The sequence below is a fragment of the Microcaecilia unicolor genome, chromosome 3 (assembly GCF_901765095.1).
Source record: "Microcaecilia unicolor chromosome 3, aMicUni1.1, whole genome shotgun sequence".
NCBI classification, from domain to species: Eukaryota; Metazoa; Chordata; class Amphibia; order Gymnophiona; family Siphonopidae; genus Microcaecilia; species Microcaecilia unicolor.
The window spans coordinates 86,837,178-86,855,932 of NC_044033.1; the positions used below are offsets into that span (position 1 = coordinate 86,837,178).

General features: G+C 43.5%; 1 protein-coding gene across 1 annotated transcript in view; it reads left to right on the forward strand.

Annotated features, from left to right (window-relative positions):
- Positions 1-1,793: 1,793 nt before the first annotated feature.
- The window catches only part of PELI1 (pellino E3 ubiquitin protein ligase 1), a 170,913-nt gene continuing 153,951 nt past the window's right edge, over positions 1,794-18,755 (forward strand). The window contains exon 1 of the mRNA XM_030196147.1: positions 1,794-2,443. The gene's annotated coding sequence lies outside the window, so the exon portion shown is untranslated. The remainder of the gene's footprint in view (positions 2,444-18,755) is intronic.

Below are 18,755 nucleotides of genomic sequence, written 5' to 3' on the forward strand. Positions count from 1 at the left end.
GGCTCACCTTCTTGTCGCTTCCCTTCCCTCTCAGCGCGTCCGCCTTCCTCTGATGTAACTTCCTTTCCCCAATGGCGGGAAGCGCTGAGAGGGAAGGGAAGCGACAAGGCGAGCCTGCCTGCCTGCTGCTTTTACTTACTGCTGGTTCGCCGCGACTTCAGGTATGTAAATTAAAGATTTCAAGGCAGGGAGCACGGTTGCACGAACGGAAAGTCGAGGAGCTGAGGGTGGACAGGCGGGCAGGTGGGCGGGGGTTTGAACGAATCGCTGGACATGGGGAGAGGAGGAGAACTGCTGGACATGGAGGGGAGGAGAGGGCAGAGGAGAGAGGAGAATCGTTGGACATGGATGGCAGGGGAGGACAAATTTCACTGCAGAGCCACACAGGTTGTGCAAAACTGCTGTCTCCATACAAGAGTGTTGCACAACCTGTGGTCCTCCAGCAGATCTCCGCCTCACTTTTTTCTTCAAAATTGTTTTCCTATTTTCCTCCTCTAAAACCTAGGTGCGTCTTATGGTTTGGTGCATCTTATAGTCCGAAAAATACAGTAATACTGCATTTTGTGGATTTCTCTTAGTGGAGTTTGCAGTAGTGCTATTGATAATCCACACCCATTGATTATTGTTATAGCTGGATATAAATGTAAAAACAAAATCCTTTATCCTCCACCTTTTAAGACACTGCTTATCCAGCTGGATGTGATGGAACAATGAAAGCAAGTTTGATCCAGTGAAGACTAACTTTAAATAACCTGTTCCTTAGCTGGGCCTTAGTATTACCACATTGAAACTGTGACCATACCATGCCTGTGTGTTTATGTTCCACTAAACGATTAGGTGGGAAAATGTAGGGTACAAATGTAACTGGCTATCTTGTAAGGATTATATAACCTTTGGCTGCATGACTAGGGACACCAACATACACTTATTTATTCAGTATCACAATTCCTCATGGACAGCCAAAAAACAACCTTTTAGGGTAGGTAGTGTTCACAATGAGCTCCTTTTATTATCAACCATTTAGAAGAGAAAAGAGTGTTTAATTTTGGCAGAGTATAAAGCACAAGAACAAAATATAAGAAAACCAATGGACTGCATTAAGGGCTTAGAGCCCATTTAGATATGTTTAAACAAATGAGAGATCTGCATGAAACAAAATATTTTATTTTGACTTATAAAATCACTTGTCCCTGTAATATGCTCAAACCCGCATAATCCATTTGTGTATCTAAAATGTAAACTTCTACAAAACAGATGCAGATGTAATTCCATGTGCCCCAAAGAAAGGAAGGTTTAATTTTACTTCCATTGAATTTCAGTACATTCCATCTTTATAACACCAGGCTTCCCAAGACAGATTACAACAGTTAAGATGATGAACCCATGAAGAAACAGGATAGCCTCACTGAAATGTCGCCATCTGTATTGTACAGAACAGTGTAAAAAATGAAATCTCGCCACCTGTACAGTATAGAACAGTGTAAAAAAATGAGCACAAAATACAGCAGTTACACCTGCTGTTTCTCTACTAGCTAGAATAATTATTTAAGCTGTTGTGATATTCCATTTTTATTTAATGATATTTATATCTTGATATGCGAAGCTTTCAAATAAGTAATACAAAAATTATTTTGTCCTCCACCTCTTAAGGCACTGCGGCAGTGCCACTGCCTGTCCAAGTGGAACTGAACCACGCATTTATTTGTCACAATATTTTGCTTCTGTTTTCAATAGCGTCTGATATTGTTTTTGGGTGAACTAAAGCTCCGCCTACTGGAGGCAAACTACGCCTACTAGCTTCAGTCCGTATAATGGACTAGATAGGAACATCCCGTCTTCAACCTCCTTGGTCAAAACAAGCGATCGGCGAATTTTAAGGTGATACTGATTAGAAGCCAAACGTCAAATACACAACGCACGCGCCGGGAAAAGAAAGAAAAAAAGAGCAGGGACGGAAAGAACGAGCGCCCGCTTCAGAGCTTGCGCAAACACAGGCTGGGAAATTCCGTCGACCTATTTACGTAAGAGTCTGATCCTCCTTCCCACCGTGCGCTGTTCAGGATTGGCAGAAAACTACAGTTCCCAGGAGACTCGGCTGGGGTGGCGACCATTGAGGCTGTTTTTCCATAGGTTTTCCTGTTCGTCCCTCACGGTTTAGATACCGACACCGGTTCTTCAGTTGTTCTGTTCGGGTCACTGTGCTGTGTTTCCCTCCGTCGACTCCTGGCGTTGGTGGCGGCGGTGGTTTCTGTGGAGAAGCGTTGGCTGGGGTTCCACGCGGCAGCTGGTTTCCAGGGTTGATTGGTTGCTGCTTATACCCGCCCGCGGAGAGAGCGCGCGCGAGAGAGAAGCGGTCCCCAGCCGCCTAGTTGTTGCCTCTGTCGGCATATCGGGACTTCCAGCTTCCTGCAAGGGAGAGAGTCGCGATAATCCAGCTCGCACAGTAAGTTCTGCACCAGGTGCTTTTCAGCTTCGATTCCCTGTCTGGCCCTGTCTCTTGACTTTTGTTGTCGTTGGAGCAGAGAGCAGAGCCCGGAGTCAGGCAGGAAGCGAGGAGGACTCTGATGCGGGGCGCTCCTGCAGCTCCATTATTCTTGTATTCTTCGTGTGTGTGCGTGGCATAGTATTTGACTCAAATTAGAGTCTAGCTTTATTTAAATAAAAAAAAAAAAAAAGCGAGCAAAATGCTAAAATTTTAGCACACGTTTTATTTTCTTAAAAAGTTGTCCTACGTTGGGTTATTGGAGTAAGTGGTTTAGTGACTTTTTAAGAGCTGCATTTTATGTTTGAAAATGTGGTTTCCTTAGTGAGCTGAGACACATTGATTTACCTGGCTTGTATGTAGCTCAAAATTGGGAAAGTGCTGTTGTGACTTATTCTTTGTAAAATACTGTGTTTTTATGTAAATAATACATTGAGAAGTACTCTATTTGTAAGTGTTCTTCGGGTCAGCTGAAACAGTTATGACTTTAAACGAAGATATAGGTGTATAAACAGATTTACCCCAAAACAGTAGTTTTTGCTGGACATAACTGATGGGCTGATGCTCAAATCCTAACTGCAGCGCTAGAGGTGACTAGTACCGTGGTTAGTGAGTGCACAGTGCTCAGCCGGAGATTTTGCACTGGGCATTTGGTACTGGATCTGAGCCCCCGAGCACTCACGGGTTCTGAACGCAACTAGCATGCAAATGCATGCAAAACAGGGCTCTTAGCGCAAATAGCATGCAAATGCATGCTAAACCTATTCATCCCCAATGATCAGTGACCAGTGCACCAAAGATTAGCGTGCTGGCCACGGCAAACCCAAGGCCGGCTTGGAGCTGGTGTTAGGGTTTGCAGATCATTGGGGAGGAATGGTGAGCCCTGTCCAGCATGCGTTAGCATGCTAGGCCCCCCTTCTCCCCAATGCAGGAACCGATGACCCCCCCCCCCCCAGCGGACCTCCAGTTCCCCTGACCCCCTCCCCGACCCAAGTTCAGAGGTGGCTGGACATCTGGGGGGTCTCCAGCCTCCCATACCCCCCACAGCATTGTAAGAAGTCCCTGGTGGCCCAGTGGGCCATGGTCAATCCCCCATCCCCCGCCTTCTCTTTCTTCAGCGCCACCATTCCCAGTGTATTTTGCAGGCGGCGCCGAAGGGAGGCTACCTCCCTCCAACCTAAGGTAGGGGGGTGGGGGATTGACCATGGCCCACTGGGCCACCAGGGACTTCTTACAATGCTGAGGAGCGGGTTTAGACCCCTTGAACCTGTGTCGGGGGAACCGAAGGTCCGTTGGATCTCCACCCCCTATCGTGGGGAGGGGGGAAGTCAGTTGCCCACTGGGCCACCAGGGACTTCTTTCAAATGCTGGGGGGGGGGGGGGGGGGGCTGGAGACCCACCGGACCTCCATCCCCCGTTTCTTTTTCCTTGCTCGGGGGAGGGGTAGTTGGAGTCTGGTGGTCCCTTGGACCGCTGGCCCCTGTTTTTGACAGGTCTACACTTTTGACAGCCCAGACCTGTCAAGTGCGGGAGGATTACGCTCAGGCACAATCCTCCCGCACTTCTACTTCATGATCAGAGAGAATTTCGTGCTTAAATTTGCATGCAGTATCTCTGATCATAGGTGCGGTAAAGCCCTGTTTTTAGAGCGCTGTTTGGAACAGTGCGGGGCTTTTGATCATCTGCCCATCAAACATATAAACGGCAAGTGACCGACTCACCTGCAAATGCGCAGTAGAGTTGGAACGTTGAGAGGTAGAAGTCCAAGCCCCGCCTCCACCAGCAGTACAGCCCAATACGGAGGATGGCTTGGACATGGGCTTGGAAATCGGAGGAGGAGGGAGCAGGGAGGGAAGGAGGGGGCAGAACTGAGGGAAACAGACGCTGGGGGGGGGGAGGGCAGGGGAGAGAGCAGGGTTGGTGAACGGGAGGGGGGGGGAAGGCCATAGGAAAACAAAAAAACTAGCCCATTGTTACGGGCTTAACGGCTAGTCAATTATAGTCAATCCTATGCAAATTGAGGGGCAGATGATCAAAACTCTTGCTTGCGCTGTTGCAGTAGAACAACTTCCTAATGCTAATGAGATGCAAATATAGGCACGTTCTTAGCATTGAGCATTGGGGAGTTCTGTGGGAGGATCGTGACTGGCGCATGCACTAAAGAGTTGTTCATTAAGCACAGTTCAGTTCTTGGGCACATCACCAATCAAACTGGAGGAACTGTACTTTTATTCTGCCTGCGGAGGTCTTAGGTGCCTTTCCTTCCTCCCCTGCTTTAGATGAAAGCCATGCCAGCCCTAGCAGCCTTTCCTTTGCATTTTATTTTCGATGAAGATGTTCAGAAGGGACATAAATCACTGCAATTAGCACCAGCGTTAAGGAGATCTTTCCCAACGATTCTGCTTGTGCTTCCACTGCACATTGCATTGATGGCCGGCAGATGAGACACAGGGAAAGTCCACAGAATGAAACGTACATCCCAGTGGCTTTACTGTCCAGTACATCCTCCTTCCTGCTGCTGAGGCTCAACATCATTTCTGCTCTGCTTCTTCAGCAACCCTAACGCGAGCTCCGAGCTGGTATAGGGTTTCCCGCAGAAAGGGCACCCTAGTTAACTGTGCTGTTCTCTGAGTATGGGGGGAAGAGGAAATAACCTACTCTACATCTCATTAGTATGTGATTTGCACTAGTTAGAGCCCTCTGAGCATTTGCTAGCAAATGTGGGTGCTAGTCTGTTGCTAATGGCCTGTAGCACCCACATTTGCTTATGAGCATTGGGGCCTGAGGTCCTTAAATATTCCCTCCAGTGCTCAGAAATGGCACACAAACCAAACCCTGCCCTTACCGATGGAAACCTAAAACCAGCTTGGAGCTGGCATTAGGTTTCCAGGGAATAGGGGCTGAATGCTGGCTTTGGGAGAATTAGCTTTCCATGAAGACCTAGCTTAAAAGATCTTTTGCTAGCAGCCAGCTTCTGAAGGGTGAAACTCCTGCAGATCCGCTCACTGCTTTTCCTTGACCCCCTCACAGTTCATCAATCATGGTGGCTAAAAAAGAAAATTGGGGAAAGTCCATTTACATTTTTTAGTGTTCTCTTGCCTTGTCCTGGAAATCATAATTGTCCCAGAAGGTTCTGGTGCCTCATCCCCCTGGCCATGTATTAGACTCTCTGCTCCCCAGTTTGACTGGGCATGAGCACAAGAGCTTTGCTTACTGTACAGCTCTTGTGTGTATGTGCCAGGTACTTTCTTCCCCCTTAGCTTCCCAATGCTCAGCGCTAACAGCGTGCATGTAAGCATTGAGAGAGTTTTTTTCAGCACTGTTCTGGCAGTATTTCCTGCGCTGTGGCTTATAGCACTGGAGTTCTGAGCATCAGCCCATTACGTTGTAGGAATAGGATAAACTAAGGTAAAATGAGCAAATATCAGTGTAATTAGAACTTCCCTTAGGTGTTTTAAAAAGACCTTTTTTTACAGGTGCACTGAAAAATGGATCTACGTGCGCCCAAAACATGCGCCAACACTAGTGTAGTTCATTTTTTGGCGCACCTTAGTAAAAGGGCCTCTAAGTGCCAAAATATAACATACCAATTTTTGCCCATTCGGGGGAATATTTTACTTGTCGAGCTGTTAACTGGACTGAAGGCTACATTTTGGATTTTTAATAGTAACAGCCTGCTTTGCGTTCTGGATTTCATACTGTGGATTTCATAGTTGCATATGAGAGCATTTTTGTATTACAGCAGCAGAGGTAATTTAGTTGAAGGAGACTGGGAGCACTTTTTGGTATGGCAGCCTCACATACATCACACCCATCGCCACCAAATTTCTGCCCACCTAGTCCCACACTCATATATACAACCCCCTCCCACCCACTCTGCAAAACACATTCAATTGTAATGCTTCTAATGTGCACTTAGCTAATTCTCTCCTTTTCTGGTTGCAACGGGTTTGTTGACAAGTAGAAAATAAATTATATTCTGCAGTGAAATGAAGACCTCTGAATTTCAGGCTCTTCTGATGTTTACATATCAGAATACTGATAGGCTTAATTATGTCATGGGTTTAAGTTAGATCTAAAAGTATAAAATATTATTATACTTGCTGTTTTCTGCAAATACCAGCTATGGATGAAATGTAATTTTGTAGTCTTAATGTTTGGAGAAAAAAACTGGATTAAAGTTATGATAATATTAGTTTGGGAGCACATAGGTCTCTGTTCCTTAAAGCTCTTGAGCTGTATAAATGAGAGGTTGAGCCTGTCATTTGTTTTTATCTCACACTTTACAATAGTGCATAATTTTACTACTTGCCTTTAAATTTCACAGAATAGACCTTAAGAAGAATGGTTTAGCTTTAAGCTTGGAATGAGATCAAAGTGCTTAGAACCTGCAATATATTTACAAGTCAAGATGGTGTAAAAGTCATACTGTTTTTTTTTCTCATGTGTAACCTACACCTATTCATAAGCTGTATTGTGAAAAAATCATTCTTTTGTCTTGAAATGCATTATAAATGCTTGGGGTTTTTATTTTATTTTTTTGCATTAAGGATTCAGGATTCCAGCTTAACTATAGGACTCACAAATTAATGTAAATAAATTGGATACAACTTGTTCTGTGCATATTAATTTTTGCTTCTCAGAGTGTGCACTAGATATTTATTTATTTATTTATTTTATTTATTTATTTACTGCATTTGTACCCCACATTTTCCCACTCAAGTAGGGTCCATGTGGCTTAAAGGTTACTTAGAAAAAGCAGGTTAGGTAGTAAGGTTCAAAGCATTTTACAGATTACATTAGGAAGATCAGGTTACATGTTGAAGGGCAGTGTGCTGTTATAAGCTTTGTGGGAGACATATGGTTTAGGGCCTTGTGTGATAATGAAGTAGGTTCAGATTAGATAGGGATCGTGATTATGAAGTGCTAGTAGATTATTTGCTTGAACTACAGGAAAGGACCTGGAGATGAGGAAAAGATCAATGAACCTAATCAAACTATGACAATGAGGAGAACTGGGTAGGGCTAATTGATTCAGTGAACAGGAAGAACCCCCTTCAGTCAGCTTGAATAGTTTTGGCAACATAAGAAGAAAATGCAGTAGAGTGATTATTTCCAGATAGTCAGTGTTTTAAGTGTGCAGACAAATTAAAAGCTTCTTACACAGCGGCTGTGTTTAATTCTGTAGCATCACTGCCATCTGCTCTGTGATTGTGGCCTTCAGATTCTATGCAACCCTAGGGCTGTTGTATCTAAAATCAAGATAAACAGGGTTTCAAATGAAAATGGATCATATGGGACAGAGAAAGTGGAGACCAGAGAAGAGTTTATCACAGTAAGCCAGGTTACTTACCTTGAAAATGTTTTCTGAGGATGGCAGGATATCTGTTCTGACAAATGAGGATAAGATGATCTGCTGAAAGCCTAGACTGCCAAAATGTATATAAAGTTTAGAACTTTCTAAAGCAATGTACTGAAATGCCTGGGGCTTCCCACCAACCAACAGTCCAGTTTTTCTCCTTCTTTCTCCCCACCCACCATTGGTCCAGCTTTTACTCCTTCTTTACCACCCACCCACCAACCAACTAACCAATGGTTCATCTTTGCTCCTTCTTCCCAGCATTTCTCCTTCTCCCTCCAGCCAGCCCCCTCCCCACACCCCCACGATCAGGCTTCTCTCCTTTTTGCTCGTTCTCTAAAGTGTGATGGCAAAGCTTCCTCTCCTCATCTCTCCTGCCATCAGTCCTGCATTTCTTCTCTCCCTCACCCCCTGTGCTAAAAATGCTAATGTGCCCTTTGCGCAACTTAGTAAACAGGAGCCTAAATACTTAAAAGGTAAAATGTAATAAGACTAACAATGTTACTGTGAGTACCTACACAGTTAACACATGCTAATTTTGTGCACGCGCTAAAAACGCTACCACACTTTAGTAAACAGGGCCCTTAGATAATAAATGATCTGCTTTGTTATCTCCAATATATTTACCAGATTTTTGAATAAATATTTCTTGACTGGCCATTTCACTAGCTAATTATATTGATATTTAATTGTAAATAGTTCAAGTACCTCTTTTACCAAACCAAGCTAGTGATTCCTGCGTTGCAATTCCGATGAAGCCCATTGAAAGTGAATGGGCTTTGTCAACATAGCTATGCTGGGAATTGCTAGCGCGGTTTGGTAAAAGAGGCCCTAAGTGTTGTTGATGAAGAAGATGTTTGGCTTCTAGAAGTTAATCTTCAAGTATTTTAAATTCAAGATTATCAAGTTTTCTGTTCTTAGAAGTGTAACTGATTATTTCTCTTCTGAGTGATTTTAAATGGTCCCCAGAGTAATATACAGCATTGTAGTCAGCAGGAGGACTGTAAGTAAGAAATCTTTAGTAAAATTTTGATAAAATCAGGATCAAGTAGAAGGCCATTATTAAATCTCCATTGAGATTTCCTAAATAAGTCTATACCTAGATGTAATGTCAGAAATATAGCAGCATGATCAGAGATCAGGATTGGGAAAATTGTACAGTCAGTCACATCCAATATCAAAGTTTTGGATATTAAAATGAAATCTATTCTGGTGTATGTATCATAAGGAACAGAGTAAAATGGTATAGTCTCTACCAGTGGGTTTAAGTATCTCCATGGGTCAGCGAAATTTAGATTGGAAATGAGGTTATGTAGCTCTCTCCATGAATGAGATTTTCCACATTTTGAAGAACACTTCCTATCTCAGAAAACCTGAAAATTCTTGGAGTCACCATTGATCGAAACCTCACACTCAATACCCACGTGAAGAACACAACGAAAAAAATGTTCCAATCGATGTGGAAACTCAAAAGAATTAAACCTTTTTTCCCAAGAAACGTCCTTCGCACCCTGGTATAGTCAGTAGTAATAAGCCACTTGGACTACTGCAACGCTTTGTACGCAGGCTGTAAAGAACAGACCATTAAAAAAAAACTCCAAACAACCCAAAACACGGCAGCCAGACTCATCTTTGGAAAACCTAAATATGAAAGTGTGAAGCCCCTAAGAGAGAAACTACATTGGCTTCCGCTCAAGGAACGTATTGAGTTCAAGATCTGCACAACCGTGCACAAAATCATTCATGCAGACGCCCCACTCTATATGCTAAACCTAGTGGACCTACCGCCCAGAAATGCCAAAAGATTGGCCCGCAAATTCCTCAATCTGAATTTCCCCAGCTGCAAAGGAGTGAAATACAAACAGGCTTATGCTACTACCTTTGCATACAAAAGCACACAGTTTTGGAATGTGTTACCCAAGGCCCTGAAAACCATGAACAATCTAACTAGCTTCCGCAAAGCTCTGAAAACACACCTCTTTAACAAAGCTTACAAAAGTCACCCTCAATGATACAAATCACCCCCCAAACCACCCAAGCACACCTAAAACAATTCTCACACAACCTACCCAACATCCGCCCATCTAAATCCTCTTTTACCTCCAGCTTATGATCAACTGTATTTAAATCATGTACTAACTTTATCATAGCCTTACTCTGTAAGCCACATTGAGCCTGCAAAAAGGTGGGATAATGTGGGGTACAAATGCAATAAAATAAATAAAATAAAATCTAAATTTTAAATCTAAAGGGAGATTGAAATCACCAGCTACAATAAAACAGGAGTCGTCATTCTCGAGCAAAAATAGGAACAGTTCTGTGAAAAAATCAGGGTCCTCTATATATTTTATTTCTCTAGATATATTAGAAGTATAAACATTCAAAAATAGGTATTTAACATTATTAATATAGCCTATTACAGCTATCCATCTACCATCTATTGACACTTTTTGAGATTCAAGTAAAAAAGGTAATCAATAGAAATCTATTGATTACCAACACGACTACCACACCTCTCTAAGTAAAAAAGGAAATGTTTTGCTAAATAGTATAGAAACACCTGCTTTCTTATAAAGTGTAGGAGAGCGAGCATAAGTAGAGATCCAAGGAAATTGTACTTTAAGACATTCTGACGCAGGTAAATGAGTTTCTTGTAATATTATAATAGTTTTTTTTTGTAAATATAAGTAATTATTTCCTTTCGTTTCATTGGGTGGTTTAAACCTTTGACATTCAAAGATATAACGGTAGCATTAGCCATAATCAAAGAGATTTTTTTAAATCATTTATAATTTTTCATTTTACAAGGATCACTTGCAAACAGTAATACAGAGATGACTGTACATTAATACAATGTTAGAGGAAAACAATCTCAACTAGATAAATGGATTATATACAATCTTTCTCTTTCTTAGACCACAAAATAAATAGGGAGAGTGAAACAAGACAAGGAGATCAATTAAACAACAGTAAACAAAGAAAATGTGGTATTAACCTGATTATCCCCAGTTATTATTTATCTGAATCATTATTCCACATTGATCATCTGGTTGGCTTCTTCAAACCCAAGACGGTGTATAGTCAATTAATTTTGTTGGAAACATACTTATTGTCCAATATTAGTGGAAATAATACACCTGATTTTATTTTTTCTCTTTTAAAACCAGAAATTATTTAACAATACAAACACTTGAATCTCTAATCCAATTCCCACTGATTAAGGTAATCCCAGTTTCACAGGTTTCACTCCTTTTGAATTAATATACTAAGAGGAATCATTTCAGAGGAAAAATCTTTAGGAGTCATACCGGGAGCTCTGGGAAAACAACAATCTCGATATTAATCATCTGTAATATTCATTTTGTTCAAATTTTTCTGGTCTATTATCATTTTCAAAATCTTAGCCGTTTCCTACTCCTGTAGAACTTCATTTGCTGTATCAATTTTTCATTTTCAAAGGATTCGATTATCCATGTGGCTCACTAATAAGATTATATCTGGAGCAAAATTATTTACTACCACCGTTAGGTCCTGGAGCGCCTTCCAGATGATATTCAGTGTAACCTCCATGGGAGCCAAAAACTTCAAGCTGATAGATCTTACGGGTTTAGGAGTGACACCGCCGACACGGGTTCAGCTGTAAACGACTTCCGTTTCAGCATACACTCCTAACTCACTCCTCCACTCCTTTGGACATGGTGGTTAAATGACTCGGGAGCGATGAAGTTGTTTCCAGGTCCAAAAGCATCGACGCTCCTTCGCCGGCGCTAATCAAAGGACTCATCAATCCAGTCATCTGTGAACAGCTCGTCGCACAGCGGTTCCACACTTGCACAGAGGACAAAACGCTGGTCATCGGCGGCTGACCCCCCATTGTCCCCTTCCTCTCAGTTAAGGTAACTGCAAATGCAGAGAGGAAATTTCAAGTAAACAGAGACAGAACTTCAGAGGACAGCTGGGCCGTTGAGCGTACGAGCTTCAGGTCGCCATCTTTCCACTCTCCCTATTTTGGGACACTCTTTGTCTGGTTTCTCCTCAAAGGCCTGTCTGATATGGGTAACCCTTCAGCATAGCCCTCTGAGTCTTTGAAACACAGAAGCCCCTCCACCACTACAAGGTGGTGTCCATTCGGAGGGGAATCAAAGAAATTTAAAAATGAAAAATCAGTTCCATCATTGGGTAAAAAATTAATCTTGAAAAGGTGTCCAAGAAGGTAAGAGAAGGTATATCATAGGAACAATAAAAGAAATTGTAAACCTACACTATCAGATATGGCACACACAACAGGTGAGAGAGATATGATATGAAGAGGTATAGATGGAGACTTTGACCATTAAACAGATTTAAGTGCCAAAAACAATCACAAGAAAAATATGTATCAAACATGGATCATATAATAGCACATCTGGATATATCTGGCAAAGTTAACGAGGACTTATAGTAACATATTCAAAGAAAATTAGGTAGAGCCCTTCATCAATTTTAAAGGTTAAATCATCAAAACAGGTTACGTTAGAGAAAATAATTATCTATTTTAAACTATGAAATTAAAAAAAGACACATAACATGTATAATCTATACATATTCAGTGAGACCAGGATGAATATGAGGTAGCTCATGGATCTGAGGGTCAAGCTTGAGGTAATTTTTCCTGATCTTTTCAAGAAAATGTCAGTATATCTGGACTATAAAACAATATGTCATCTTGACCAGGAATAATCTTATATGTATTTCAGGCTTCTAAATGTGAATTGCTGTGAGATTTTGTTACTGTAAATCAAAAGTTCAATACCAGAATTCCAAGACAGATTAATTCAGTTTAAAGATATGACATTATATTCACTGCATGTTATGTCTATTAATAAAATCTTGTAGATGAGCAGAATCAATATATAGGTAGTTGTTTTATTAGCATGTATCATAATCATCCATGCGGGGTACATCGGGCCAAATTTAGCTCCTATATCTTTAAGATCTTGTCTCATGTTCAGGAATGTTTTTCTTTTTAAGTTCAGTTGTCTTTACGAGATCCAGAATGAAAAGTATTTTCTTACTCTGAAAGAGGATATGTTGTTTAGACTTTTCAGTTGGTAACAAAGGATTTTTGTTAGGATAGGCCTTGAATTTTTACAGTAGAGAGAGGCTTCAAAGGAACTTTGGGCCCATTTTACCAAGCTGCTAGAAAAAACGGGGCCGACGTTGGTGTGTGTTTTGCACGCCGAAGCTCCCCTCTACTGCAGCTGGTAAAAGGGGATGTCTCGCTTTCCTACAGGAAATGGCTGCGCAACAAGTAAAGCACTTGTTGTGTGGCTATTTCGGGGGGGGGGAGGAGAGTGGCAGTAAGGGCTCCTACATTATCCCGGCAGCAACTGGGCAGCTAGCGGCACTGCCCAATTACTGCCAGGTACGTTCCAGTGCTAGAAAAGTAAATTTTTGTAGCGCTGGAAATGACAGTGCGCTATGGGTGGGAAGTACTGCTGGGCTGCTGCGGTAGCCCAGTGATACTTCCTGTATAGCAAGCGGTAAGCCCATGTTGGGCTTACCACAGCTTAGTAAAAGGAGCTCTCTGAACCCACTTAGTTTCCAGTTGAGGCTCAAAGGCGAGATCTAGGGCCCTGTTTACTAAGCTTCACTAGAAACGCATTAGCGTTTTTTGTGTGTGTTAACCATGTAGATGCCCATAATATTCCTGTGGGCATCTACACTGTTAGCACACGCTAAAAATGTTAGCACACCTTAGTAAACAGGGCCCTTAGTATTTTTGGGAGCCATGAGGAAAAAGATTTAATCATATAAGAGTCCTGTAAAGTTTCTGGCAATCCTAAAATTCTGATGTTGCTTCTACGAGTGCAGTTAAATAAGTCCTTCAGGTCGAGCTGAAGCTTCTAGATGTTGGCTTCATTTTACTTGGTTTTCTGCGCTGGTTAGTTCCAAAATCGGTGTTTTCTGTTCTAAATTATTTGTTGAGAGATTAAATTTAGCATTTAAGTGGGTCTTTTACTAAAGGGATCCCCAGAAGCTTAGCCGAGATTGGGAGGCAGAGCCGGTGGTGGGAGGCGGGGCTGGTGGTTGGGAGGCGGGGCTAGTGCTGGGCAGACTTATACGGTCTGTGCCCTGACAATGGCAGATACAAATCAAGGTAAGGTATACACAAAAAGTAGCACACGTGAAATTATCTTGTTGGGCAGACTGGATGGACCGTGCAGGTCTTTTTCTGCCGTCATCTACTATGTTACTATGCATTATCTGTAGCAGGGCAGATTTTTTCGTATGGGCCCTGCTGCAGATAACTCGAGCTAAACTTTAGTAAAAGACTGCTTAAATTATGCAGTTCTTTCTGAAGATTTTTGGTCAGATCCAGTTGCATTTTGAGCATGTCTTTTAGTTTGTGAATCTCTGCAACAATAGTCCATCAGTTTCAGTTTTTCTCTTTCCGCCATTTTGACTGGAGTCGGATGATTAGTCTTCAGTCTTTTCAAACTGGAGGACACTGAGAATAATTATTCAGAATTTGGAGTTTTGTTGTCTGCCATATCCAGAAAGTAGCGAGTGAGAGTAGCAAGGCATAAAAAGATATATTTTGGCTACAATAATCAAACTCGATCAGGTTGAGGAGCTCTCACAGCACACGTGTGTTCCCATCAGTCTCCAAGCTCCACTTCCTCTTCGTGCCACTCTGTAACAGCAAGAAATGACTCTGAAACGACATGGTTGTATAATGTGGGATATAAGTACCAATACATTGAAATACTACATTATTGATGAATCTCCATGTTTTCACTATTGCGAAAAAAAATCCTTCCTTCTCCAGTAAATACATTCTATCTGTCCTCCTTCTGGTTCTGTCTTGCCTTGACTATTGTAATTCTTTACGCCAAAGAATAAATCTTAGTCTCATTCGTAGACTATAGTTAATTCAAAACGCTGCAGTTAAATTTCTTTATGATGCAGAAAAATTACAAACAATGGATCCTATCTCCGATCATATTTCATGTAAAATTAATACTATTGTTCATCAGGTCCATTATTCTGGTCAGCCTCTGTTTTTGCTGTCTTATTCCCTACTTACCTAATAGGTTTCTTCGTTCCTCTAGCCAATATTTATTCCATCATTTAGGCAGATTAGTTTTGAAGATGTCAATCCTGCTTTAGTGTTCTGACCCCTACACTCTGGAATAATCTCCCTGTGGATGTTCATCTTGAGATCTCTTCCAAAATTCAAGTCTGCATTAAAAACACACTACTTTTGATGAGCATACCAGCATTCCTGAATGAGTTACTTACCTTGATGGAACGGGTAGAAACCTGCTATTGTTGGAGTATCCAGCACAGCCTTCCTCAATAGTTTTTGGATTGTGACCTAGCCCTCCTGTTGTAACGGTTTATCTCTTTTGTCTTTGTCTTTATATTGTATTATTGAGCTTTTATTGTAAACTGCTTTGATATTTTATTTTATATTTCAAAATGTCAGAATAAATTGATACTTCATTGGCTTGTTAACTTTTTTTTTTTTAACTGAAATCAGGCTTTATTTGGAACAGAGACGTCAGATTTCTGTTTTTAATAAACCCCTCTCTCTTTGTGTGCTCTCTATTGACAGTATGATAGAACTAAAATGTTCTGTGGAAAGAAAAGGGATGGTGTTGTGTTTTCTAGTTCTGATAGTTTGTTGTAGAATGAGCAGTGCTATGGTTTATATTAGAGACAAGTTTCCAAATCTGGGAACAAGTGACGCAGAAGAGCAGTAACATATATAGCAACTATGTTCTAATAATTAAAAATTACTTTTCAGATGGAATTTTTCATGCTTTTATTTTGGGTGGTATAAGGCGGTGCACAGGACTAACGTGCAGTCTAGCAGGTTGTCTGGGGATTGCTGGACTCTTCCAGTGTGGAAATTGTAGGGTAGTTCACCATTGTGGGTCCAGTCCAAGACCAAAATCTCCAGGTCTCCTTAACTTCTAGAAGCATGCATACAACTTACTTCCACTGAGAAGGGCTTATAGACCTTTTACCAGATTCTCGTGCACAGCTTAGTAGCTCTGATTGTGGGAACAAATTGCTTTTCTTGTTCTCATAAATTCCTTTTATAATCCTGGAGCTCCAATCAGGTTCCTCCAGGGATTGGATTGCATATTTTAGACTCATTTTGAGCAAACCAAGAGTGTTTACTTAATCTTAAACATACCAGTGCCACACCAAAAGTGTTTACATAATCTTAAACATACCAGTGCCACCTGCTAGCTCAGAGGCAGAACACTAGCTTCTCGTTCCTGCTGATTTAAGGCCAATTAGATTATTTTGCCCTTTCTGGTTGGCTTTTGGTGTTTGCTTAAATATAAAATGGTATCAATGTATCCCATAGTGCATTTGTGCCTGGAATCTTTTGGCCCAAGTCTGTACTATTCCAGTACATGAAAGAATATTTTATCTTGCCCATCAGACTCTTTCCCTAATCTATGAGTTCATTTTTACTTATAAACTGTTTTTTGCAGAAAAAAAAAACAGATCTATGTAACAAAGGGCAATTGTTTGTTTTCAACTCATATTTCTTTAGGGGGAGAGGGGAGGGAAGCAGAAATTGTGTGGTCTTTCAATGTGCGTGCTGTGCCCAATAACATGATGTAATGTTCCTGCCGCAGAGGATATCAGCTATAAAATGGTCATGATGATCATGTCTCCTACAGTTTCATAGAAAGGATGTTTTCATTTGTTTCCTAGTAAGAGGTTCTCAAGGATTTTGTGACTGTGAATGGTTATCCCTTTTGCCTCACTTCATTTGTATGGGTGTGTTTTCCAGGGAAGTAAAAAAAAAAAAAAAGAAGGCATTGGCCTTATGTTAAAGCACATTTTTTTCTCCGTTGCTTTGAGAACTAGGTTTCTCCGAGGACAAGCAGGCTGCTTGTTCTCACTGATGGGTGACGTCCACGGCAGCCCCTCCAATCGGAAACTTCACTAGCAAAGTCCTTTGCTAGCCCTCGCGCGCCCGCGCGCACCGCGCATGCGCGGCCGTCTTCCCGCCCGAAACCGGCTCGAGCCGGCCAGTCTTCTTTTGTCCGCACTCGGTACGGTCGTGTTTTCGCCGTGTCGAGCCCCGGAAAGTCGACCTCGCGCGTCCAATTTGTTTTGAACGTGTTTTTTTCCTTCGGGAAAGCTTGTCCTAGTCGGGAAGTGCTCCGGAAACCCCTCGCCGGGTTTCGTGTAAATCCTCCCCGTACTTCTAGCTTTTTTGCCCCGGTAAGTTTTCTTTCGTCGTCGGGGTAGGCCTCTTTTCGGCCTCGGTCGAGATTTTTTTCTCCCTCTAAATTTTGGTGCTCCAAATTTCGCCATTTCGGCTTTTGATTTCGCCGGCGTGATTTTTCCGCCCATGACATCGAAGCCTTCCAGCGGCTTCAAGAAGTGCACCCAGTGCGCCCGGGTTATCTCGCTCACTGATCGACACTCGTCGTGTCTTCAGTGTCTGGGGGCCGAGCACCGCCCTCAGAACTGTAGTCTGTGTTCCCTGCTTCAAAGGCGGACTCAGGTAGCGAGACTAGCCCAGTGGAACGTGTTGTTCTCGGGCTCTTCGTCGGCATCGGCACCGGGATCTTCGAGTGCATCGACGTCGTCAGCGTCCAGACCATCTTCCTCGGCCGCCCCTGCATCGAGTGCATCGAGGCATCGGGCCTCTGCATCGGCGCCGAGACATCGGATAGCTGCATCGACGTCGGTGGTACCAGGACCTCGTCTGCTGATGTCGTCGGACGGTGGTGCATCGGGTGGAGTGCAGGTGAGGGCTGTCCATTCCCCTGCTGGTGGCGGTGAGCCCTCGGGTGGGTCTCCTCCTACCCTGAGGGCTCCTGCGGTACAGCCCCCCCGAGATCGACCTTCTTCAGTCTCGGCCCCGAGGAAGCGACGGATGGATTCGACGTCCTCCTCGTCGGTGCCGGGGAGCTCCGGTGACATGCTTCGGAAGAAATCGAAGAAGCATCGACACCGGTCTCCTCCCCGTGTCGGCACCGAGAGCTCTGGGTCGCCGAGGGATTCGGCACCCAGCAGGCATCGGCACCGAGAGGACCGCTCACCCTCTGTTCAGGAGGTGTCGATGCGCTCCGCTCTGGACAGCCCGGAACAGCCTCCACGCCCGGAACAGGTTCTGACGTCGACGCCTGCATCGACCTCTCAGCCTTTCTCCGCAGCCACTCTAAACGAGAGCCTCCGGGCCGTTCTCCCAGAGATTCTGGGAGAGCTGTTGCGCCCTAACCCTCCGGTACCGGCGGTGCTTGCGCCTCCGGTACCGTCGAGCGTGGCGCCGGCTGGCCCATCGCCCAGGTTGAGGTCCCCGACGTCGGTACCGCGTGCGGTGCCGACCGCGGCCACCTCCCAGGAAGGCTCCCCGACTACGTCGGCGGAGGGAGCTTCGCCGATGCGGGCCAGGGAGTCTACCTCTCGACGCCCCCATCGTGGACGTGGCTCCACAGAGTCGAGCAGGGCGAGGTTGCAGACACAGGTCCGTGAACTTGTGTCTGACACCGAGGGTGAGGCCTCGTGGGAGGAAGAGGAAGATCCCAGATATTTCTCTGACGAGGAGTCTGAGGGTCTTCCGTCTGATCCCACTCCCTCTCCTGAGAGACAGCTTTCTCCTCCCGAGAGTCTGTCCTTTGCCTCCTTTGTCCGGGAGATGTCTACGGCCATCCCCTTCCCGGTGGTTGTGGAGGACGAGCCCAGGGCTGAAATGTTTGAGCTCCTGGACTATCCTTCTCCACCTAAGGAAGCGTCCACTGTTCCCTTGCACCATGTCCTGAAAAAGACATTGCTTGCGAACTGGACCAAGCCATTAAGTAATCCCCACATCCCCAAGAAGATCGAGTCCCAGTACCGGATCCATGGGGACCCAGAGCTGATGCGCACGCAGTTGCCTCATGATTCTGGAGT